Below are 27,070 nucleotides of genomic sequence, written 5' to 3' on the forward strand. Positions count from 1 at the left end.
GGACGCCGATGTGGGCTCTATCGCTGTTTTACACACTGTTGATTAGGGATACAACGCTGGCCGCCAATTACGGCGGTGTAAACTGCGGCACTACAGGGAGGGGCAGGATGAAACGGCGATTAAAAAGTATCAAACGCCGTTGTTCGCGTTGTCTCCGTCACGCGAATTCTCTGGGAGCGCTCCCGGAATTATTCGACATGTTGAATAATTTTTTCGACGATTCCCGGTAAAGCTGGAACTAAGCCACGCCCCTAGTGCCGGCGTTAACAACGGCGTGTGATCCTTAAGACGGCCAGAAACTCTTCCGGGACGCTTCCGGGAGCTCTTACCGTCTATGTGTAAACGGGGCTTTAGTCACCCAGTCGTCCGCCTGCCAGGTTGTTAATGCCATTGCCTGTACCCACACATCCTTGGTCTCACATTTACGTTGGACTTTGTAACCAGTCTTCTGCCCTCTAAGGGTAATACAGTAGTTTTTACGGTTGTAGATAGACTGTCAAAGATGGTGCATTTCATTCCGCTGCCCAAACTCCCCTTGGCCAAGGAAACAGCTGAGGTTATGCTCAGCCAAGTGTTTAGAAATTGACAAAGTCCAGGAATCTTTGAACCTCTTTCCGTGAGGAGGGAACAGTCCAGTCATGCACTGCAGCAACCTTATCAGGGTCCATCTTAATCTCTCCCTCCGTAATTACAAACCCCAAAAACAAAATGGTCTGTTTGTGAAATTCACATTTTTCTGCTTTTATGAACAGGCTGTGGCATAACAAGGTCTGGGGTACAGTGTGAACATGTTTCGGTGTGAGTTTTAGGGTTGGGAGAGAAAATTAGAATATCGTCAAGGTACACAAAAAGGAATTTGTACAGGAATTCACGTTGCACGTCATTAACCAAGTTCTGTAAAACTGCGGGAGCATTAGGGAGGCCAAACGGCATAACTAGTATTCATAATGCTTCAATCTTAAATATGATCAACTTATCTTTGTTAGTTGGCTATGTACCACAGGCTTTTAAGGTGGCAGTAATTAAACCATTACTTAAAAAGCCATCACTTGACCCAGCTATCTTAGCTAATTATAGGCCAATCTCCAACCTTCCTTTTCTCTCAAAGATTCTTGAGAGGGTAGTTGTAAAACAGCTGTATAATAAATGTTGTTGTGCTGTTTTGCACCTGTCTTAACGTAACCCTGAGAATGTATTTGTTGTTTAATTTTGTTTTAGCACTCTGGGGTCAGTCTGAACTGGGAGCGAAGAGCTGGATGTACTTGTTATTATTACACTGATAGCACGACTTTGTTTTCGTAGCCACTAACGACTGGGAGTGAAGCATGCTGGGATCATTCTGAACTGGGAGTGAAGAACTGCTTTTATTATATCTTTGAAATAACTTTCAGATGCCTGTTGATTAAAGAATTATGTGCGCCAGGGAGGTTGAGTTGGCCACTCACCCTCCCTTCGCGGACACACTAGAAAAGGGGAGTAGAACCATGCTTCAACAGAGTCTGCTGCGGGTTAACGTACGAACGCCCAGCCGGTTGACAGGCGCACTCTGCTGAAGGTGTTGGCTCTCCACCTTAAAGGCGTCACGGTAAGAGAAAAATGCGCGGCAACCACTTGTGTTTGATGTAACTGCTTTTGTGGGGAATAAATATACGCCTTTTTATTCTAGCAAAATGCAGTCTGTGTGATCATTTCTGTGTGCCGATCTGACCGAACCTTGTGTTTCAAAACAACAGCTAACTGATCACCTGCAGAGGAATGGTCTATTTGAAGAGGTTCAGTCAGGTTTTAGAATTCATCATAGTACAGAAACAGCATTAGTGAAGGTTACAAATGATCTTCTTATGGCTTCGGACAGTGGACTTATCTCTGTGCTTGTTCTGTTGGACCTCAGTGCTGCTTTTGATACTGTTGACCATAAAATTTTATTACAGAGATTAGAGCATGTCATAGGTATTAAAGGCACTGCGCTGCGGTGGTTTGAATCATATTTGTCTAATAGATTACAGTTTGTTCATGTAAATGGGGAATCTTCTTCACAGACTAAAGTTAATTATGGAGTTCCACAAGGTTCTGTGCTAGGACCAATTTTATTCACTTTATACATGCTTCCCTTAGGCAGTATTATTAGACGGTATTGCTTAAATTTTCATTGTTACGCAGATGATACCCAGCTTTATCTATCCATGAAGCCAGAGGACACACACCAATTAGCTAAACTGCAGGATTGTCTTACAGACATAAAGACATGGATGACCTCTAATTTCCTGCTTTTAAACTCAGATAAAACTGAAGTTATTGTACTTGGCCCCACAAATCTTAGAAACATGGTGTCTAACCAGATCCTTACTCTGGATGGCATTTCCCTGACCTCTAGTAATACTGTGAGAAATCTTGGAGTCATTTTTGATCAGGATATGTCATTCAAAGCGCATATTAAACAATATGTAGGACTGCCTTTTTGCATTTACGCAATATCTCTAAAATCAGAAAGGTCTTGTCTCAGAGTGATGCTGAAAACTAATTCATGCATTTATTTCCTCTAGGCTGGACTATTGTAATTCTTTATTATCAGGTTGTCCTAAAAGTTCCCTAAAAAGCCTTCAGTTAATTCAAAATGCTGCAGCTAGAGTACTGACGGGGACTAGCAGGAGAGAGCATATCTCACCCTGTTGGCCTCTCTTCATTGGCTTCCTGTTAATTCTAGAATAAAATTTAAAATTCTTCTTCTTACTTATAAGGTTTTGAATAATCAGGTCCCATCTTATCTTAGGGACCTCGTAGTACCATATCACCCTAATAGAGCGCTTCGCTCTCAGACTGCAGGCTTACTTGTAGTTCCTAGGGTTTGTAAGAGTAGAATGGGAGGCAGAGCCTTCAGCTTTCAGGCTCCTCTCCTGTGGAACCAGCTCCCAATTCAGATCAGGGAGACAGATACCCTCTCTACTTTTAAGATTAGGCTTAAAACTTTCCTTTTCGCTAAGGCTTATAGTTAGGGCTGGATCGGGTGACCCTGGACTATCCCTTGGTTATGCTGCTTTAGACATAGACTGTGGGGGGGTTCCCATGATGCACTGTTTCTTTCTCTTTTTGCTCTGTATGCATCACTCCGCATTTAATCATTAGTGATCGATCTCTGCCCCCCTCCACAGCATGTCTTTTTCCTGGTTCTTTCCCTCAGCCCCAACCAGTCCCAGCAGAGGACTGCCCCTCCCTGAGCCTGGTTCTGCTGGAGGTTTCTTCCTGTTAAGAGGGAGTTTTTCCTTCCCACTGTTGCCAAGTGCTTGCTCACAGGGGGTCGTTTTGACCGTTGGGGTTTTTCATAATTATTGTATGGCCTTGCCTTACAATATAAAGCGCCTTGGGGCAACTGTTTGTTGTGATTTGGCGCTATATAAAAAAAAAAGTTGAAGTTGATTGATAATGACCAGAGGGAGTGTTAAAAGTGGTTTTCCACTCATCTCCTTCTTTAATCCAGACTAAATGGCAGGCATTGTGGAGATTGAGTTTGGTAAATATTTTGGCTCCTTCTAACTCAAATGCTGAGGAGATGAGCGGCAGTGGATAACGGTTCTTTACGGTGATGTCATTTAGTCCATGATAATCAATACAAGGGTGGAGTGACTTGTTTTTTTTCTTGACTAAAAATAACCCCGCCCCTGTGGGCAACAACGAAGGTTGAATCGAAGCAGCTGCTAAGGACTCCTGTATACATTCATTCATGGCATTGCATTCAGGAGCTGACAGTGAAGAGCGCTTTCCCCGAGGTGGGCATGCCCTAGGGAGAAGCTCAATAGCGCAATCATAATCTCAGTGGGGCGGTAGTGATTTAGCCTTGCTTTTGCTAAATACGAGTGCCAAATCATGGTAGCATGACGGCACCTCTGCAAGATCTGGGTTAGAATCTGGCTGAAAATGAACAGATTTAGACAGACAGGACTTTTTGCAGGCTGAACCCCAAGAAACAATTTCTCCCTTAGACCATTTAAAGTGAAGACTGTGTTGCTGTAACCAGGGGTGCCCCAGGATTAGTGGATGAGTCATATTGTCAAATATGTGAAAACTGATTAATTCAATTAATCAATCAATTTTTTATATAGCGCCAAATCACAACAACAGTTGCCCCAAGGCGCTTTATATTGTAAGGCAAGGCCATACAATAATTATGTAAAACCCCAACGGTCAAAACGACCCCCGTGAGCAAGCACTTGGCTACAGTGGGAAGGAAAAATTCCCTTTTAACAGGAAGAAACCTCCAGCAGAAACAGGCTCAGGGAGGGGCAGTCTTCTGCTGGGACTGGTTGGGCTGAGGGAGAGAACCAGGAAAAAGACATGCTGTGGAGGGGAGCAGAGATCGATCACTAATGATTAAATGCAGAGTGGTGCATACAGAGCAAAAGAGAAAGAAACAGTGCATCATGGGAACCCCCCAGCAGTCTACGTCTATAGCAGCATAACTAAGGGATGGTTCAGGGTCACCTGATCCAGCCCTAACTATAAGCTTTAGCAAAAAGGAAAGTTTTAAGCCTAATCTTAAAAGTAGAGAGGGTGTCTGTCTCCCTGATCTGAATTGGGAGCTGGTTCCACAGGAGAGGAGCCTGAAAGCTGAAGGCTCTGCCTCCCATTCTACTCTTACAAACCCTAGGAACTACAAGTAAGCCTGCAGTCTGAGAGCGAAGCGCTCTATTGGGGTGATATGGTACTACGAGGTCCCTAAGATAAGATGGGACCTGATTATTCAAAACCTTATAAGTAAGAAGAAGAATTTTAAATTCTATTCTAGAATTAACAGGAAGCCAATGAAGAGAGGCCAATGGGTGAGATATGCTCTCTCCTTCTAGTCCCCGTCAGTACTCTAGCTGCATTTTGAATTAACTGAAGGCTTTTTAGGGAACTTTTAGGACAACCTGATAATATGAATTACAATAGTCCAGCCTAGAGGAAATAATGCATGAATTAGTTTTTCAGCATCACTCTGAGACAAGACCTTTCTGATTTTAGAGATATTGCGTAAATGCAAAAAAGCAGTCCTACATATTTGTTTAATATGCGCTTTGAATGACATATCCTGATCAAAAATGACTCCAAGATTTCTCACAGTATTACTAGAGGTCAGGGTAATGCCATCCAGAGTAAGGATCTGGTTAGACACCATGTTTCTAAGATTTGTGGGGCCAAGTACAATAACTTCAGTTTTATCTGAGTTTAAAAGCAGGAAATTAGAGGTCATCCATTCTTTATGTCTGTAAGACAATCCTGCAGTTTAGCTAATTGGTGTGTGTCCTCTGGCTTCATGGATAGATAAAGCTGGGTATCATCTGCGTAACAATGAAAATTTAAGCAATACCGTCTAATAATACTGCCTAAGGGAAGCATGTATAAGTGAATAAAATTGGTCCTAGCACAGAACCTTGTGGAACTCCATAATTAACTTTAGTCTGTGAAGAAGATTCCCCATTTACATGAACAAATTGTAATCTATTAGATAAATATGATTCAAACCACCGCAGCGCAGTGCCTTTAATACCTATGGCATGCTCTAATCTCTGTAATAAAATTTTATGGTCAACAGTATCAAAAGCAGCACTGAGGTCTAACAGAACAAGCACAGAGATGAGTCCACTGTCCGAGGCCATAAGAAGATCATTTGTAACCTTCACTAATAATGTTTCTGTACTATGATGAATTCTAAAACCTGACTGAAACTCTTCAAATAGACCATTCCTCTGCAGATGATCAGTTAGTTGTTTTACAACTACCCTTTCAAGAATTTTTGAGAGAAAAGGAAGGTTGGATTGGCCTATAATTAGCTAAGATAGCTGGGTCAAGTGATGGCTTTTTAAGTAATGGTTTAATTACTGCCACCTTAAAAGCCTGTGGTACATAGCCAACTAACAAAGATAGATTGATCATATTTGAGATCGAAGCATTAAATAATGGTAGGGCTTCCTTGAGCAGCCTGGTAGGAATGGGGTCTAATAAACATGTTGATGGTTTGGATGAAGTAACTAATGAAAATAACTCAGACAGAACAATCGGAGAGAAAGAGTCTAACCAAATACCGGCATCACTGAAAGCAGCCAAAGATAACGATACGTCTCAAAAATTCTTGAAAGGGTAGTTGTAAAACAGCTAACTGATCATCTGCAGAGGAATGGTCTATTTGAAGAGTTTCAGTCAGGTTTTAGAATTCATCATAGTACAGAAACAGCATTAGTGAAGGTTACAAATGATCTTCTTATGGCCTCGGACAGTGGACTCATCTCTGTGCTTGTTCTGTTGACCTCAGTGCTGCTTTTGATACTGTTGACCATAAAATTTTATTACAGAGATTAGAGCATGCCATAGGTATTAAAGGCACTGCGCTGCGGTGGTTTGAATCATATTTGTCTAATAGATTACAATTTGTTCATGTAAATGGGGAATCTTCTTCACAGACTAAAGTTAATTATGGAGTTCCACAAGGTTCTGTGCTAGGACCAATTTTATTCACTTTATACATGCTTCCCTTAGGCTATATTAGACGGTATGCTTAAATTTTCATTGTTACGCAGATGATACCCAGCTTTATCTATCCATGAAGCCAGAGGACACACACCAATTAGCTAAACTGCAGGATTGTCTTAATCAATCAATCAACTCAACTTTTTTTTTTATATAGCGCCAAATCACAACAAACAGTTGCCCCAAGGCGCTTTATATTGTAAGGCAAGGCCATACAATAATTATAAAAAACCCAACGGTCAAAACGACCCCCTATGAGCAAGCACTTGGCAACAGTGGGAAGGAAAACTCCCTTTAACAGGAAAAACCTCCAGCAGAACCAGGCTCAGGGAGGGGCAGTCTTCTGCTGAGACTGGTTGGGGCTGAGGGAAAAAACCAGGAAAAAGACATGCCATGAAGGGGGGCAGAGATCGATCACTAATGATTAAATGCAGAGTGATGCATACGGAGCAAAAAGAAGAAAGAACGTGCTTCATTGGAAACCCCCCCACAATCTAACGTTCTAAAGCAGCATACCAAGGGATGGTCCAGGGTCACCCCGATTCCAGCCCTAACTATAACGCCTTAGCGAAAAGGAAAGTTTTAAGCCTAATCTTAAAGTAGAGATGAGGTATCTGTCTCCTGATCTGAATTGGGAGCTGGTTCCACAGGAGAGGAGCCTGAAAGCTGAAGGCTCTGCCTCCCATTCTACTCTTACAAACCCTAGGACTACAAGTAAGCCCGCAGTCTGAGAGCGAAGCGCTCTAATGGGGTAATATGGTACTACGAGTCCCTAAGATACGTTGGGACCTGATTATTCAAAACCTTATAAGTAAGAAGAAGAATTTTAAATTCTATTCTAGAATTAACAGGAAGCCAATGAAGAGAGGCCAACACGGGTGAGATATGCTCTCTCCTGCTAGTCCCCGTCAGTACTCTAGCTGCAGCATTCTGAACCAACTGAAGGCTTTTCAGGGAACCCTTAGGACAACCTGATAATAATGAATTACAATAGTCCAGCCTAGAGGAAATAAATGCATGAATTAGTTTTTCAGCATCACTCTGAGGACAAGACCTTTCTAATTTTAGAGATATTGCGTAAATGCAAAAAAGCAGTCCTACATATTTGTTTAATATGCACATTGAATGACATATCCTGATCAAAATGACTCCAAGATTTCTCACAGTATTACTAGAGATCAGGGGAAATGCCATCAAGAGTAACGATCTGGTTAGACACCATGCTTCTAAGATTTGTGGGGCCAAGTACAATAACTTCAGTTTTATCTGAGTTTAAAAGCAGGAAATTAGAGGTCATCCATGTCTTATGTCTGTAAGACAATCCTGCAGTTTAGCTAATTGGTGTGTATCCTCTGGCTTCATGGATAGATAAAGCGGGGTATCATCCTGCGTAACAATGAAAATTAAGCAATACCGTCTAATAATACTGCCTAAGGAAGCATGTATAAAGTGAATAAAATTGGTCCTAGCACAGAACCTTGTGGAACTCCATAATTAACTTTAGTCTGTGAAGAAGATTCCCCATTTACATGAACAAACTGTAATCTATTAGACAAATATGATTCAAACCACCGCAGCGCAGTGCCTTTATAATACCTATGACATGCTCTAATCTCTGTAATACAATTTTATGGTCAACAGTACAAAAGCAGCACTGAGGTCCAACAGAACAAGCACAGAGATAGTCCACTGTCCGAAGCCATAAGAAAGATCATTTGTAACCTTCACTAATGCTGTTTTCTGTACTATGATGAATTCTAAAACCTGACTGAACTCTTCAAATAGACCATTCCTCTGCAGTGGATCAGTTATCTGTTTTACAACTACCCTCTCAAGAATCTTTGAGAGAAAGGAAGGTTGGAAATTGGCCTATAATTAGCTAAGATAGCTGGGTCAAGTGATGGCTTTTAAGTAATGGTTTATACTCGCCACCTTAAAGGCCTGTGGTACATACTAACTAACAAAGATAGATTGATCATATTTAAGATTGAAGCATTAAATAATGGTAGGACTTTCCTTGAGCAGGCCTGGCAGGAATGGGGTCCAATAAACATGCCGATGGTTTGGACGAAGCAACCAATGAAAATAACTCAGACAGAACAACCGGAGGAGAAGGAGTCTAACCAAATACCGGCATCACTTGAAAGCAGCCAAAGATAACGATACATCTTTGGGATGTTATGAGTAATTTTTTCTCTAATAGTCAAATTTTTGTTAGCAAAGAAAGTCATGAAGTCATTACTAGTTAAAGTTAATGGAATACTCAGCTCAATAGAGCTCTGACTCTTTGTCAGCTATAGCTACAGTGCTGAAAGAAACCTGAGGTTATTCTTATTTTCTTCAATTAGTGATGAGTAGAAAGATGTCCTAGCTTTACGGAGGGCTTTTTATAGAGCAACAGACTCTTTTTCCAGGCTAAGTGAAGATCTTCTAAATTAGTGAGACGCCATTTCCTCTCCAACTTACGGGTTATCTGCTTTAAGCTACGAGTTTGTGAGTTATACCACAGAGTCAGGACACTTCTGATTAAAGCTCTCTTTTTAGAGGAGCTACAGCATCCAAAGTTGTCTTCAATGAGGATGTAAAACTATTGACGAGATACCTCTATCTCACTTACAGAGTTTAGGTAGCTACTCTGCACGTGTTTGGTATATGGCATTAGAGAACATAAAGAAGGAATCATATCCTTAAACCTAGTTACAGCACTTTCTGAAAGACTTCTAGTGTAATGAAACTTATTCCCCACTGCTGGGTAGTCATCAGAGTAAATGTAAATGTTATTAAGAAATGATCAGACAGAAGGGAGTTTTCAGGGAATACTGTTAAGTCTTCTATTTCCATACCATAAGTCAGAACAAGATCTAAGATATGATTAAAGTGGTGGGTGGACTCATTTACTTTTTGAGCAAAGCCAATAGAGTCTAATAATAGATTAAATGCAGTGTTGAGGCTGTCATTCTCAGCATCTGTGTGGATGTTAAAATCGCCCACTATAATTATCTTATCTGAGCTAAGCACTAAGTCAGACAAAAGGTCTGAAAATTCACAGAGAAACTCACAGTAACGACCAGGTGGACGATAGATAATAACAAATAAAACTGGTTTTTGGGACTTCCAATTTGGATGGACAAGACTAGAGTCAAGCTTTCAAATGAATTAAAGCTCTGTCTGGGTTTTTGATTAATTAATATGCTGGAATGGAAGATTGCTGCTAATCCTCCGCCCCCGGCCCGTGCTACGAGCATTCTGACAGTTAGTGTGACTCGGGGGTGTTGACTCATTTAAACTAACATATTCATCCTGCTGTAACCAGGTTTCTGTTAGGCAGAATAAATCAATATGTTGATCAATTATTATATCATTTACCAACGGGACTTAGAAGAGAGACCTAATGTTTAATAGACCACATTTAACTGTTTTAGTCTGTGGTGCAGTTGAAGGTGCTATATTATTTTTTCTTTTTGAATTTTTATGCTTTAAAAACCCTGGATAGTCACGGTTTGGAGGATTGGCCAGATTTCTAGAAATGAGAGCTGCTCCATCCAAAGTGGGATGGATGCCGTCTCTCCTAACAAGACCAGGTTTTCCCCAGAAGCTTTGCCAATTATCTATGAAGCCCACCTCATTTTTTGACACCACTCAGACAGCCAGCAATTCAAGGAGAACATGCGGCTAAACATGTCACTCCCGGTCTGATTGGGGAGGGGCCCAGAGAAAACTACAGAGTCCGAGTGGTTCTTCAAACCTTCATAGAAACGGACTGTGTTCTGTGAGTAATACACCCAATTCATGGTCATCCACAGTGCGCACCCACCAGATGGCACAAGAGCTTAAACAATTTCAGGTGTAGGGACCTTGCAAGAGAGGATAAAACCAAGTTAGCATCAGAACCGGAATCAACAAAAGCACGGAAGCTGACGAATTTTCAGAGGACAATTTAGCAGAAATTACATAATAGAATTAGACTCATCCGTAAGTCGGATTTTGGCCACGCGGTGGCACCCCTGACCTGGCAATTGGTTATCATGTGTACAGAGTGTCCACAGTTACAACAGAGTCCGTCTTCTCTACATCACCGCCCTCTCGACAGAAGAAGACTAGTGCACCCCAGTTGCATGGGCTCCTCTGCACGGTGGTGCGTAGGGTCCATACTGACGTGGCTGGAGGAGGATGTGTGGCTGGGAGGTGGAGCGGAGCATCGGTCAGGAAATCGGCTGCATGGTGAGGACGGTCCTGAAGATGGCCACAAACTGATCCTGGATATTTTCAGCAAGGCCCTGGAAAAAGACATCATGGAGCGCCGCGGGATTCCATTCACTCTTGGTAGCCAGAATACGGACGTCAGTGGCGTAGGTCAGTGACTCGGTGTCCACCCTGCTTCAGCCTCATGAGGGTACCTGCAGCTTCATGCCCCGGAGATGTGTGTTATAAAACTAATTGAAGGGTGGCAAGATGGCGTAGAATGGCCCAGCACAACAGGAGCAAGACTCGACGACACTGTGTTTCAATTGATGGAAAAAACCTGCTGGATTTAATTTAATATCCACAAACAACAAATGAAGAAAGCCTTAATGACAACAGCTCTTGCTGGATGTGGAATCCGGAACCGACAATGGTGGATTGCATTGCGGATTTAGAAAATTACAACGATCACTACTACCAGGTCTGCTGCTCGGGGACATGGCTTCCCCGGTACACAAAGATGACAACAACCCGTGTAAACTAAGAAAAAGGACTCCTCTACAGACCGGAGGATCTCCAGAAAACGGAGGTGGACGTAAGTGTGCTCCGGTCCCATAAACACAAAGCTGGACTCACTCATGGTGTTACACGCGAGATTAAAGACATTCAGGTAAGCCTCAGCTTTGAATATAAAAAATAGAATGGCTGGAGTCTGAAAATAAATCACTCAAAGCTTCGGTGGAGTTATTAACCAAAACAACAGACACGCTAACCAAAGAAAACAAGAAGGCTAATGAAATAATACTGGATATTCAGTCCAGGAGCATGCGTGACAACTTAATTTTCTCAGGGATACCAGAAAAACCCGCCTCAGATGATCCAGAATCCTCTTAAAAGATTTCATGGTTTTCCAAACTCAAACTTCCAGCAGCTACTGTCGATAACATCACTTTTCATCGTGTGCATAGACTTGGTGGACCCAAGAGCAGAAGACCTCGGCCCATCATCGCCAAACTGGAACACTACAAACATAAAGACCTCATTAAAAGCAAAGCCAGAGAGCTCAGAGGGACCAACTTCGGAATAAATGACCAGTTTCCAAAGAAATCGACGACCGCAGAAAGATTCTTTACCGATCATGAACCAGCCACAGGCAGAATAATGAACATGCGTACTTGGTAGTAGATAGACTGTATATAGATGGTCAGCTGTATCGGGACCCATCCACAACCCCGTGGCTCTTCTGAGGATGTCCGCAGTCTTAAGAAGATGGATCATTTAAACACGCTCCCACCGCACGCAGTCTCTTCTTAAACTACACGCACACTTTAACCCACTCACACCTGTTACACTCACTCATCATGCACATGTGTAATCTATGTTCAATGTGTGTCGTACTTGTGTCTGTCTTTTCTGTGAGCTTTTTCAATATGTAGTATCAGAATTCTTTTTTCTTTAATATGCTTCCTCTAAATTTGGTGTCATGGAATGTGCGTGGCATTCGCTCACAGGCAAAGAAGGTAAAAGTCATGGATCACATGGAAAAATTAAATGCAGATATTTGTCTTCTACAAGAAACACATCTATCTAAAGCAGAGGAAAATTTACTGATTGGCCCAATACGATGTCTGTCAATAAAGTAACGGCCCTTTTTATTTTTTTTCAAAAACTATATGGATTTCATTCATATGTTTTATGTCAGACAAGCTTGAACCCTCGTGCGCATGTGTGAGTTTTTCCATGCCTGTCGGTTACGTCATTCGCCTGTGAGCACGCCTTGGGAAGGAGTGGTCCAGCCCCCTCGTCGGATTTTCATTGTCTGGAAATGGCAGAATGAAAAGGACTTTTTTCCATGAGAATTTTTTCAGAAGCTGTTAGAGACTGGCACCTGGAAACCATTCGAAAAATTTATCTGGCTTTCGGTGAAAATTTTACAGGCTTCACAGAGAATAAGGACTGTTACTACAGCTTTAAGGACTGCTTCAAGGACGGTCGGCGCACCGCGCTCCGAGCTGCGACGACAAGGCACAAACCACCGGATCATTTCTAAACGGATGGCTCTGTGGATATGAGACCATCGTGTGCTCTTTCTCTGGTTATCATAAGAGCTGGACATCAGCCATTTTCCGGCAGATTTCACTTTTAACAAGAGATTTTGTCATGGAAAGCCGCGCGGAGGCTTTGTGCATAACGACCGATTCGCTGTGGAAGCGAGACAAAGGAACACCTCTGTTTCGGCGTGTCAGAGGACAAGTTTGGACATGCCCAGCTTGCCACATTTCTCTGATACTTACTAGACTGGTAAGCATTGAAAGCCGAGATAGGCATCTATCCAGGATCAAGCTGGAAACTACACAAAGTCACCACAAGAAATTAATCAGATATTTAAGAACTATTATAGTAATCTGTATTCATCAGAGAATACACCTAATCCAGTAGATATCCAGTCATTCCTTGATAATCTTAAACCTGCCTCAACTTTCTAAAGAGCACACTGAATCATTAGACAACCCCTGTAACTATCATAGAACTACATGCAGCTCTGAATAAATGCCTAATGGCAGGGCTCCGGGTCCAGATGGCTTTCCTCCTGAATTCCTGAAACATTTTTGGGAGATACTGGCTTCACTATTCTTTAGGACTGTTTCAGAAATTTGGACTAAAGGTCAGATTCCCATTCATATGAATACTGCAACAATAAATATTGAAACCAGAAAAAGACCCTACTCTGACCTCTAATTACCGTCCCGCTATCATTAATAATACTGATGTAAAAATCATTGCTAAGGCATTGGCATCTCGCTTAGAAACCTTCCATCTCCACCCTGTGGGCTCAACACCTGCAGGGGGAACTGCTGGTGTTGGCTGCACTGTCCCATGGGTGGCAGTGAAAGTCAAGGGCCTCGACGGACCAGACCTGGGCAGCAGGGGCTGGCTTTGGGGGGTGTGGAACATCACCTCATTGGGGGGGAAGGAGCCGGAGCTTGTGCGGGAGGTGGAGCGATACCAGTTAGATCTAGTGGGGCCTCGCCTCCACTCACAGCCTCGGCTGCAGAACCACTCTCCTTGATAGGGGTTGGACCTTATTCTTCTCTGGGAGTTGGCCAGGGGGTGAGGCACTGGGCGGGTGTGGGGGATACTCACGAGTCCCCGGCTGAGGACCGCTATGTTGTAGTTTTTCGCCAGTAGATGAGAGGGGTCACCTCCCTGCACCTTTCGGTGGCGGGGGAAAACTGACTGTTGTTTGTGCATATGCACTGAACAGCAGTTTGGAGTATTCGACCTTCTTGGAGTTCCTGAATGGAGTCCTTCAAGTGAGGAACCTTGGGGTAATTTTTGATCCTTCATTGTCCTTTGACCTCCAAATTAGAAATATTACGTGGACTGCTTTCTTCAAACTGTGAAATATATCGAAGATTCGTCCCATCCTGTCTATGGCTGATGCTGAGACCCTGATCCATGTGTTTATCTCTTCTAGATTGAACTACTGCAATGTGTTATTTTCTGGTTTACTGCAGTCCAGCAGTAGGGCTCTCCAATTGGATCAAAATGCTGCAGCCACACTTTTGACACGAAGCAGAAAGTTCGACCACATTACACCCATTTTGGCGTCTCTTCACTGGCTTCCTGTCCCAGTGAGATCAGATTGTAAGGTTCTGCTACTAGTCTATAAAATTGTTCACAGACTGGCACCTCCCTACCTAGCTGACCTAATTAAACCTTACGTACCAGCCCGGGCTTTGCGTTGCGTTCTCAGTGTGCAGGACTACTTTGTGTCCCTAGGGTGAATAAGAAGTCTGTGGGTCACAGAGCTTTCTCTTATCATGCCTCTGTTCTGTGGAATGATCTCCCTGCATCAATAAAACAGTCAGATTCTGTGGAGACTTTCAAGTCCAAACTTAAGACGCACTTATTTTCCCTTTCATATGGCTAGCATACTGGTCTAGTTTTGTTTGCGCTTTTTGGTGTCTCACTATTTAGAAGATCTTCACTTAGCCTGGAAAAAGAGTCTGTTGCTCTATAAAAAAAAGCCCTCCGTAATGCTAGGACATCTTACTACACATCACTAATTGAAGAAATAAGAACAACCCCAGTTTCTTTCAGCACTGTAGCCAGGCTGACAAAGAGTCAGAGCTCTATTTAGCCAAGTATTCCTTTAAACTTTAACTAGTAATGACTTCATGACTTTCTTTGCTATAAAATTTTAACTATTAGAGAAAAAATTACTCATAACCATCCCAAAGACGTATCGTTCTCTTTGGCTGCTTTCAGGGATTCTGGTATTTGGTTAGACTCTTTCTCTCCGATTGTTCTGTCTGAGTTATTTTCATTAGTCAGGTTTAGAATTCATCATAGTACAGAAACAGCAGTAGTGAAGGTTACAAATGATCTTCTATGGCCTCGGACAGTGGACTCATCTCTGTGCTTGTTCTGTTAGACCTCAGTGATGCTTTGATACTGTTGACCATAAAATTTTATTACAGAGATTAGAGCATGCCATAGGTATTAAAGGCACTGCGCTGCGGTGGTTTGAATCATTTTGTCTAATACATTACAGTTTGTTCATGTAAATGGGGAATCTTCTTCACAGACTAAAGTTAATTATGGAGTTCCACAAGGTTCTGTGCTAGGACCAATTTTATTCACTTTATACATGCTTCCCTTAGGCAGTATTATTAGACGGTATTGCTTAATTTTTATTGTTACGCAGATGATACCCAGCTTTATCTATCCATGAAGCCAGAGGACACACACCAATTAGCTAAACTGCAGGATTGTCTTACAGACATAAAGACATGGATGACCTCTAATTTCCTGCTTTTAAACTCAGATAAAACTGAAGTTATTGTACTTGGCCCCACAAATCTTAGAAACATGGTGTCTACCAGATCCTTACTCTGGATGGCATTACCCTGACCTCTAGTAATACTGTGAAAATCTTGGAGTCATTTTTGATCAGGATATGTCATTCAAAGCGCATATTAAACAAATATGTAGACTGCTTTTTTGCATTTGCGCAATATCTCTAAAATTAGAAAGGTCTTGTCTCAGAGTGATGCTGAAAACTAATTCATGCATTTATTTCCTCTAGCTGGACTATTGTAATTCATTATTATCAGGTTGTCCTAAAAGTTCCCTGAAAAGCCTTCAGTTATTCAAAATGCTGCAGCTAGAGTACTGACAGGGACTAGAAGGAGAGAGCATATCTCACCCATATGGCCTCTCTTCATTGGCTTCCTGTTAATTCTAGAATAAAAATTCTCTTCTCTTATAGGTTTTGAATAATCAGGTCCCATCTTATCTTAGGGACCTCATAGTACCATATCACCTCAATAGAGCGCTTCGCTCTCAGACTGCAGGCTTACTTGTAGTTCCTAGGGTTTGTAAGAGTAGAATGGGAGGCAGAGCCTTCAGCTTTCAGGCTCCTCTCCTGTGGAACCAGCTCCCAATTCAGATCAGGGAGACAGACACCCCTCTACTTTTAAGATTAGGCTTAAAACTTTCCTTTTTGCTAAAGCTTATAGTTAGGGCTGGATCAGGTGACCCTGAACCATCCCTTAGTATGCTGCTATAGACTAGACAGCTGGGGGGTTCCCATGATGCACTGAGTGTTTCTTTCTCTTTTGCTCTGTATGCACCACTCTGCATTTAATCATTAGTGATCGATCTCTGCTCCCTTCCACAGCATGTCTTTTTCCTGGCTCTCCCTCAGCCCAACCAGTCCCAGCAGAAGACTGCCCCTCCCTGAGCCTGGTTCTGCTGGAGGTTTCTTCCTGTTAAAAGGAGTTTTTCTTCCCACTACTGTCGCCAAGTGCTTGCTCACAGGGGGTCGTTTTGACCGTTGGGGTTTTTTATAATTACTGTATGGCCTTGCCTTACCAATAAAGCACCTTGGGGCAACTGTTGTTGTGATTTGGCGCTATATAAATATAACTCAACAAAAATATAAACACAACACTTTTGGTTTTTGCTCCCATTTTGTATGAGATGTACTCAAGATCTAAAAATTTTTCCACATACACAATATCACCATTTCCCTCAAATATTGTTCACAAACCATCGAAATCTGTGAATAGTGAGCACTTCTCCGTTGCTGAGATAATCCTCCCACCTCACAGGTGTGCCATATCAAGATGCTGATTAGACACCATGATTAGTGCACAGGTGTGCCTTAGACTGTCCACAATAAAAGGCCACTCTGAAAGGTGCAGTTTTGTTTCATTGGGGGGGGGGATACAGTCAGTATCTGGTGTGACCACCATTTGCCTCATTCAGTGCAACACATCTCCTTCGCATCATCCGTGAAGAGACACCTCTCCAACGTGCCAAACGCCAGCGAATGTAGCATTTGCACACTCAAGTCGGTTACGACGACAAACTGGAGTCAGGTCGAGACACCGATGAGGACGACGAGCAGCAGATGAGCTTCCCATGAGATGGTTTCTGACAGTTTGTGCAGAAATTCTTTGGTTATGCAAACCGATTGTTTCAGCAGCTGTCCCAAGTGGCTGGTCTCATACGATCTTGGAGGTGAACATGCTGGATTGTGGAGGGCCTTGGCTGGTGTGGTTACATGTGGTCTGCGGGTGTGAGGCTGGTTGGATGTACTGCCAGATTCTCTGAAACGCCTTTGAGACGGCTTATGGTAGAGAAATGAACATTCAAATACACCAGCAACAGCTCTGGTTGACATTCCTGCTGTCAGCATGCCAATTGCACGCATCCCTCAAATCTTGCGACATCTGTGGCATTGTGCTGTGGTGATAAAACTGCACCTTCAGAGTGGCCTTTTATTGTGGGCAGTCTAAGGCACACCTGTGCACTATCATGATGTCTAATCAGCAATCTTGATATGGCACACCTGTGAGGTGGGATGGATTATCTCAGCAAAGGAGAAGTGCTCACTATCACAGATTTAGACTGGTTGGTGAACAATCATCAATCAATCAAGTCATCAATTTTTATATAGCGCCAAATCACAACAAACAGTGCCCCAAGGCGCTTTATATTGTAGGCAAGGCCATACCGTAATTATGTAAAACCCCAACGGTCAAAACGACCCCCTGGTGAGCAAGCACCCGTCCACAGTGGGAAGGAAAAACTCCCTTTTAACAGGAAAGAAACCTCCAGCAGAACCAGGCTCAGGGAGGGGCAGTCTTCTGCTGGGACTGGTTAGGGCTGAGGAAGAGAAACCAGGAAAAAGACATGCTGTGGAGGGGAGCAGAGATCGATCACTAATGGATTAAAATGCAGAGTGGTGCATACAGAGCAAAAGAGAAAGAAACAGTGCATCATGGGAACCCCCCAGCAGTCTACGTCTATAGCAGCATAACTAAGGTGATGGTTCAGGTCACCTGATCCAGCCCTAACTATAAGCTTTAGCAAAAAGGAAAGTTTTAAGCCTAATCTTAAAAGTAGAGAGGGTGTCTGTCTCCCTGATCTGAATTGGGAGCTGGTTCCACAGGAGAGTAGCCTGAAAGCTGAAGGCTCTGCCTCCCATTCTACTCTTACAAACCCTAGGAACTACAAGTAAGCCTGCAGTCTGAGAGCGAAGCGCTCTATTGGGGTGATATGGTACTACGAGGTCCCTAAGATAAGATGGGACCTGATTATTCAAAACCTTATAAGTAAGAAGAAGAATTTTAAATTCTATTCTAGAATTAACAGGAAGCCAATGAAGAGAGGCCAATATGGGTGAGATATGCTCTCTCCTTCTAGTCCCCGTCAGTACTCTAGCTGCAGCATTTTGAATTAACTGAAGGCTTTTAGGGAACTTTTAGGACAACCTGATAATAATGAATTACAATAGTCCAGCCTAGAGGAAATAAATGCATGAATTAGTTTTTTCAGCATCACTCTGAGACAAGACCTTTCTGATTTTAGAGATATTGCGTAAATGCAAAAAAAGCAGTCCTACATATTTGTTTAATATGCGCTTTGAATGACATATCCTGATCAAAAAATGACTCCAAGATTTCTCACAGTATTACTAGAGGTCAGGGTAATGCCATCCAGAGTAAGGATCTGGTTAGACACCATGTTTCTAAGATTTGTGGGGCCAAGTACAATAACTTCAGTTTTATCTGAGTTTAAAAGGCAGAAAATTAGAGGTCATCCATGTCTTTATGTCTGTAAGACAATCCTGCAGTTTAGCTAATTGGTGTGTGTCCTCTGGCTTCATGGGTAGATAAAGCTGGGTAGCAGCTGCGTAACATGAAAATTTAAGCAATACCGTCTAATAATACTGCCTAAGGGAAGCATGTATAAAGTGAATAAAATTGGTCATAGCACAGAACCTTGTGGAACTCCATAATTACTTTAGTCGTGAAGAAGATTCCCCATTTACATGAACAAATTGTAATCTATTAGACAAATAGATTCAAACCACCGCAGCGCAGTGCCTTTAATACCTATGCATGCTCTAATCTCTGTAATAAATTTTATGGTCAACAGTATCAAAGCAGCACTGAGGTCTAACAGAACAAGCACAGAGATGAGTCCACTGTCCGAGGCCATAAGAAGATCATTTGTACCTTCACTAATGCTGTTCTGTACTATGATGAATTCTAAAACCTGACTGAAACTCTGCAAATAGAACCATATCCTCTGCAGATGATCATTAGATGTTTTACAACTACCCTTCAAGAATTTTTGAGAGAAAAGGAAGGTTGGAGATTGGCCTATAATTAGCTAAGATAGCTGGGTTCAAGTATGGCTTTTAAAGTAATGGTTTAATTACTGCCACCTTAAAAGCCTGTGGTACATATCCACTAACAAAGATAGATTGATCATATTTAGATCGAAGCTTAAAGTACTGGTATGGCTTCCTTGAGCAGCCTGGTAGATGGGGGCTAATAAACATGTTGATGGTTTGGATGAAGTAACTAATGAAAATAACTCAGACAGAACAATCGGAGAGAAAGATCTAACCAATACCGAGCATCACTGAAAGCACCAAAGATAACGATACATCTTTGGGATGGTGATGAGTAATTTTTTTCTTCTAATAGTTAAAATTTTGTTAGCAAAGAAGTCATGAAGTCATTACTAGTTAAGTTAATGGAATACTCCGCTCAATAGAGCTCTGACTCTTTGTCAGCCTGGCTACAGTGCTGAAAAGAAACCTGGGGTTGTTCTTATTTTCTTCAATTAGTGATGAGTAGAAAGATGTCCTAGCTTACGGAGGGCTTTTTTATAGAGCAACAGACTCTTTTCCAGGCTAAGTGAAGATCTTCTAAATTAGTGAGACGCCATTTCCTCTCCAACTTACGGGTTATCTGCTTTAAGCTACGAGTTTGTGAGTTATACCACGGAGTCAGACACTTCTGATTTAAAGCTCTCTTTTTAGAGGAGCTACAGCATCCAAAGTTGTCTTCAATGAGGATGTAAAACTATTGACGAGATACTCTATCTCCCTTACAGAGTTTAGGTAGCTACTCTGCACTGTGTTGGTATATGGCATTAGAGAACATAAAGAAGGAATCATATCCTTAAACCTAGTTACAAGCGCTTTCTGAAAGACTTCTAGTGTAATGAAACTTATTCCCCACTGCTGGGTAGTCCATCAGAGTAAATGTAAATGTTATTAAGAAATGATCAGACAGAAGGGAGTTTTCAGGGAATACTGTTAAGTCTTCTATTTCCATACCATAAGTCAGAACAAGATCTAAGATATGATTAAAGTGGTGGGTGGACTCATTTACTTTTTGAGCAAAGCCAATAGAAGTCTAATAATAGATTAAATGCAGTGTTGAGGCTGTCATTCTCAGCATCTGTGTGGATGTTAAAATCGCCCACTATAATTATCTTATCTGAGCTGCACTAAGTCAGACAAAAGGTCTGAAAATTCACAGAGAAACTCACAGTAACGACCAGGTGGACGATAGATAATAACAAATAAAACTGGTTTTTTGGGACTTCCAATTTGGATGGACAAGACTAAGAGACAAGCTTTCAAATGATTAAAGCTCTGTCTGGGTTTTTGATTAATTAATAAGCTGGAATGGAAGATTGCTGCTAATCCTCAGGCCGAGGCGGAGGATTAGCAGCAATCCCTCAAACAATATTTGAGGGAAATGGTGATATTGTGGTATGTGGAAAAAGTTTTAGATCTTTGAGTTCATCTCATACAAATGGGAGCAAAACCAAAAGTGTTGCGTTTATATTTTTGTTGAGTGTAAAATTGATTGATTGATTGATTGGTTGAAATAATCGCACATGGGAGTCAATGCGCGCGTTCACCACGCACTGATTAATTTACTGCTCTGATATATTCAATCATCTTTACACTTATATTTATATTTATTCTCCCTTTTGACAGTTTTCTGTTATAAATCAATCGCTATGAGCTCCGTTCCTGCGCCAAGTGCTGGAGCAGACACACACTGCTCCAGCTGTGGCTCCAGGTGCGTTTCCTCGAGATCGTGAGCTTCGGTTTTGTTAAGTTCCTCTTTCGTCCCTTTTGCGCTCTTGCTTCGCAGACTGTTCGGTGATAAAAGCTCTTTTGTCCACCTTTTCTCAACAAATTGTGACGTTTTTTACTTTTCCCTTCGTTCAGGAATCGTCGTATGCCGTGTGACTGGGCCATTACTTGTGTGAAGCGCCTTAAGGCAACTCTGTTGTGATTTGGTGCTATATAAAATGAAAATTGAGGTGTGATTGGGAGGAACGGCCTCCCTGATCTAAACCCGAATGGTCGTTGGTTATCAGACGTCTGTACTAGTCATGGACTGTCCATAACGAACACCATGTTCGAACATAAGGATGCTCATAAGTGTACATGGTACCAGAGCACCCTAGGTCGAAGATCGATGATTGATTTTGTGATTATATCATCTGATCTGAGGCCACATGTTCTGGACACTCGGGTGAGGAGAGGGCAGAGCTGTCAGCTGATCTCCATCTGGGGGGTGAGTTGGATCAGAGGGTAGGGGAGGACTTTGGACAGACCTGGTAAACCCAAACAGATAGTACGAGTGAACTGGGAATGTCTGGAGGAGCCCACTGTCCGACAGATCTTCAGCTCACACCTCCGGCGGAGCTTTTCTAGCATCCCTGTGGAGGTTGGGGGCATAGCACCAGAATGGGCAAGGTTCAAAGCTTCCATTGGTGAAGGTGCAGCGGGGAGCTGTGGCCTGAAGGTCTTAATTGCCTCAAGGGGTGGCAATCATCCATCCATCCATCCATTTTCTTACACTTTATCTGGAGTCGGGTCGTGGGGGCAGCAGCTCAAGCGAAGCCGCCCAGACCTCCCGATCCACACACACCTCCCCCAGCTCCTCCGGGGGAACCCCAAGGCGTTCCCAAGCCAGCCGAGAGATGTAGTCCCTCCAGCGTGTCCTGGGTCTTCCCCGGGGCCTCCTCCCAGTGGGACGTGCCCGGAACACCTCTCCAGCGAGGCGTCCAGGGGGCATCTGAAAAAGATGCCCGAGCCACCTCGTGTCAAGCAACCCAGTCCAGTCGAAGATTCAAGCTTCTCTACTATGGAAACCACCTGGACAACTGAGAGCCTACACAGAAACTTGGTTGCCTCATTGTTCGCTTTTCAGTTTTTCTTATTCTTCTCGTGGTCATTTGTATTTGACCTTCTGATTTGCTATCTGTGTTTAGGAATGATATTATTGTTAGTTTATGGTTCTAGGTTATATTTCGGTCACGCCTCAGTTGTCACAGTATTCTCTTGTCTCTCTCCTCATCTTTGTTCTCATTCATTCATGCCCTGTTTCTTTTGTCATAGTTTCATCCACTCGTCACTGCACTCTCTTGTCTCACACAGTTGTTTCTCATCTTTGTTTTGTCTGTCCACACCCCCCTTCGGTCTGCTCTGCACACCTGCCTCACATCATGCTCTAAGTATCCACTGTGGATTTAAGCCCTGTGAGTGTTGTGGTCTGTGACAGTTCTTTGATTTTTGATATCTCTGTTCCAGCCTTTTGTCACAGTTTCGTATTGCCACGCCGTGCTCATCCTTGCTTTGATTTTCTGGATCTCGCTTTTTATCTCAGCCCCTGTAACACTGTTTCACGGTGCTCCTGAACCCCGCTGTTTTTTTGATGACGCCTTTGTGTTGTTTCTGCTACACTGACTGCCATACTGTGTACTGAAACGTCTGCCAGAATAATCAATAAAGCCGTTGTAATCCCATTTTTTCTCTGTAAATGGACTGCACATATATATATATATATACACACACACACATACACACACACATGTATATATATATGTGCAGTGAGGAAAATAAGTATTTGATCACCTACCAACCAGCAAGAATTCTGTCTCTCCCAGACCTGTTAATTTTTCTTTAAGAAGCCCTCTTATTCTGCACTCTTTACCTGTATTAATTGCACCTGTTTGAACTTGTTACCTGTATAAAAGACACCTGTTCACACACTCAATCAATCACACTCCAACCTGTCCACCATAGCCAAGACCAAAGAGCTGTCTAAGGACACCAGGGACAAAACTGTAGACCTGCACAAGGCTGGGATGGACTGCAGGACAACAGGCAAGCAGCTTGGTAGAAGACAACAACTGTTATGATTATTTATTAGAAAGTGGAAGAAACACAAGATGACTGTCAATCTCCCTTGGTCTGGGATTCCATGCAAGATCTCACTTTGTGGGGTAAGGATGATTCTGAGAAAGCTCAGAACTACACAGGAGGACCTGGTCAATGACCTGAAGAGAGCTGGGACCACAGTCACAAAGATTACATTAGTAACACATGATGCTGTCATGGTTTAAAATCCTGCAGGGCAGCAAGGTCCCCCTGCTCAAGCCAGCACATGTCCAGGCCCGTTTGAAGTTCACCAGTGACCATCTGGATGATCCAGAGGAGGCATGGGAGGAGGTCATGTGGTCAGATGAGACCAGAATAGAGCTTTTTGGAATCAACTCCACTTACCATGTTTAGAGGATGAGAACAACCCCAAGAAAAGCATCCCAACTGTGAAGCATGGGGGTGGAAACATCATACTCTGGGGGTGCCCTTCTGCAAAGGGGACAGGACGACTGCACCATATTGAAGGGAGGATGGATGGGGTCATGTATTGCGAGATTTTGGCAAACAACCTCCTTCCCTCAGTAAGAGCATTAAAGATGGGTCATGGCTGGGTCTTCCAGCATGACAATGACCCCAAACACACAGCCAGGGCAACTAAGGAGGGGCTCCATAAGAAGCATTTCAAGGTCCTGGAGTGGCCTGGCCAGTCTCCGGACCTGAACTCAATAGAAAATCTTTGGAGGGAGCTGAAACTCCAAACCTGAAAGATCTAGAGAAGATCTGTATGAAGGAGTGGACCAAAATCCCTGCTGCAGTGTGTGAAAACTTGGTCAAGAACTATAGGAAACGTCTGACCTCTGTAATGGCAGACAAATGTTTCTGTACCAATTGTTAAGCTCTGTTTTTCTAGGGGGTCAAATACTTATTTTATGCAATAAAATGCAAATTAATTATTAAAAAATCATACATTGTGATTTTCAGATTTTTTTTTTTTTAGATTATGTCTCTCACAGTGGACATGCACGTAAGATGAAAATTTCAGACCCCTCCATGATTTCTAAGTGGGAGAACTTGCAAAATCACAGGGTGTTCAAATACTTATTTTCCTCACTGTATATATCAGTGGTGGGCACACTTCCGATAATCCGATAATTATTCAAACTGAAGCTGGGCTGATATTTTCAATCACTGTACTCGGTTCCAGCTCAAACTGTACCACAGAACCGCATGGTGTAAAAGTTCAGAGCGCACGATTTATGTTCTCACACACACTGTACGTTCAAAAACCACACGTCGGACTCGTGTTTCCATAAGCAAAACGTAAACAGAAGCTTTTTTCTTTCAAACTTAATTTACAAAAACTCAAAGATATCAAAGTTAAAAAAACAACAACAACAAAAACATTAAAAGACAGGTCTGTGGTGTTTGCACAGGCACAGTGCGAGAGTTTGGATGCTTGTAGCGCTTCAGCAGCGGGATACCCTCACAACGGCCGACCAGAATATCAAACAGGTTTGATTTTCATCTGACCATGTGATCGCCCATCAGGAGGTGGTCATGAGATGTTAAACGCAGCTTGTTACTCCATGTATACTAAACGATGCAGGACACGCAATTAACCTGAAACTCTGTGTGATCCAAAAAAATTCTCGCACGAATGAAAAATCAGCTGAAAAAGGGCCACAACTCACACTGGCACCAGTAGATCGTGGCAGTGTTCTATTTATTTTGACACCAGTTATATCAGACGGTTATCTAATTACAACTTGGCTTTTTTTTTTTTTTTTTGAAAATGCCTTTTTTTTTTTTTTTACATATGGCATATTTTACAAAAGCACATTTATCTGTAAATACCAGCACACGACACACCTCACATTAACGTGTTGGTTTACATAGAATTAATCAAGCAATCAGTGTTGGCGGAGGCACATTTTACCCAGAATGCCATCTGTCTGTGTTTGTTACAAAACTTCAGAATTAGTGCATTATTCAACATTAAAAGATATATGTTATATCTTAACTTTGTACAAATGACAGAATTGACATTAATGGATTTATTCTATCAGTATTCATTTTATTTATACACCAAACCATAAGTCAGCACTGCTTTATTTTCCAAGACCTCCTCCGCCTCATGGCATCATTGTGATTGAGCAGAGAGGTGAACTTCATAGTGCTCCTCAGCTTGCATCTCTGCTGGAAGCCATGTAGTAAACTGGAGTTTCCAACAGGGAGCAGGACACTGAAAGACAGAAGTAATGACTCGTTTAGGTCTGTCGTCCCTTTTAATGCTTCCAGAAGCGATCGTGGTGTTAAAACTCATGGAGACAATACTGGAATTTATCGGGTATCTGTAACTTCTGATACATTATTGGGGGGTTTATCATTTTAACGTTATCAAAGATAAATTTTCAGTTATCTGTGCCCACCACTGATACATAGGTAGATAGATAGATAGATAGATAGATAGATAGATAGATAGATAGATAGATAGATAGATAGATAGATAGATAGATAGATAGATAGATAGATAGATAGATAGATAGATAGCATTTACAGAGAAATGAGAAATGATGGGATTAAAAGGCTGTTTTAAATCCTGCCACCTTCTGTGCCCACCCTACTTGAATCCTGACAGGTCGTGAATTTTAAAGTGAAAATAATTGCTTAATTATTCATTTTCACTCTTTTGTGAGCAGCTCTTTGATGTGGGGATAAACATTTTCTGAACAACAATAATATTTTCATATTCCATTCAAGAGTAAAGTTGCCCCCATACGTGTTGCATGAAAGAGCTTTAGACGGGTATGTACTGTGACCTATAAATATCACCTAGGAGAAACATCAGAGAGCACGAGATGGTAAGACAGCAATATCAGGAAGTATCAGAAACCTGAACAGCAGAAATGTGAACCAATGATGCTTGTGTTTGCTGTTCAGGAAATGCATTTAATCATGAAAACTATTGATTCCAGGTGACTCTCTGTTGAAACATTCTGGTATGAAGTTCACCACCAAGGACCGGGACCACGACCAATCAGAGAACAACTGCGCATCGTACTACCAGGGGGCATGGTGGTATCGCAACTGCCACACCTCCAACCTCAATGGACAATACCTGGGTGGAGGCCATGCCTCCTATGCTGATGGCGTGGAGTGGTCCAGTTGGACAGGCTGGCAGTACTCCCTGAGGTTCACCGAGATGAAGATCCGACCCAACAACAAGCTAAACCCTTAAAAGCAAATATGGTGTTTAATGTTAAATGGTTTCAGGTCAATGATCACAACAAGATTTTTTTTCCCCTTCTTTTCTTTTGCTAGTTATAGTAGAGAAGCTTGAATCTTTGACTGGACTGGGTTGCTTGATGTGAGGATGTTTCGCTTCAAGTTGCAGAAGCTTCCTCAGCTAAAATTCTTGCTCTGGTAGTCTGACTTCCGTCTTGACTCTTGTAGACAAGAATAAAACAGAAGCCAACAAAAGCTGGAGTTTTTAACCTAACCAGACCCCTCCTACTGAGAGGCCGACTGCTACAGGCTAGTGACTAAACAATAGCTCTAATTAGCACCTATTGTGCTCTAGTTAGCACCCTCCTAATGACAGGGCAGCTGTCCCTCCTAATGATGGGACGGAAGTCTCTCCTGATGGCTCCCTTGACGACTCTCCTGATGACGTGAATGACTCATTATCATGAACAAAAGACTGAAACTGCTTTGACCTGAGTACCCCATTGTAAACAGGGGACAAAGCGTGTCTCAGACCCCCTCCCCGGTTAAGGCTGGGTTTCAACTGTTTTACAAAGAATGCTTCCTTGACACCTCTCTCAAATCATTTCTTCTCTCTGGCTAAGATTTTAACTTCCTTGTCCTCAAACGTGTGGTTAGTGT

The 27,070-nt window shown here is 42.4% G+C and overlaps 1 pseudogene; it reads left to right on the plus strand.

Moving 5' to 3' along the window:
• The window catches only part of LOC117510028, a 116,500-nt pseudogene extending 90,077 nt beyond the window's left edge, over window positions 1–26,423 (plus strand).
• Window positions 26,424–27,070: the final 647 nt, after the last annotated feature.

This window comes from Thalassophryne amazonica, chromosome 5 (genome assembly GCF_902500255.1).
Source record: "Thalassophryne amazonica chromosome 5, fThaAma1.1, whole genome shotgun sequence".
NCBI classification, from domain to species: domain Eukaryota; kingdom Metazoa; phylum Chordata; class Actinopteri; order Batrachoidiformes; family Batrachoididae; genus Thalassophryne; species Thalassophryne amazonica.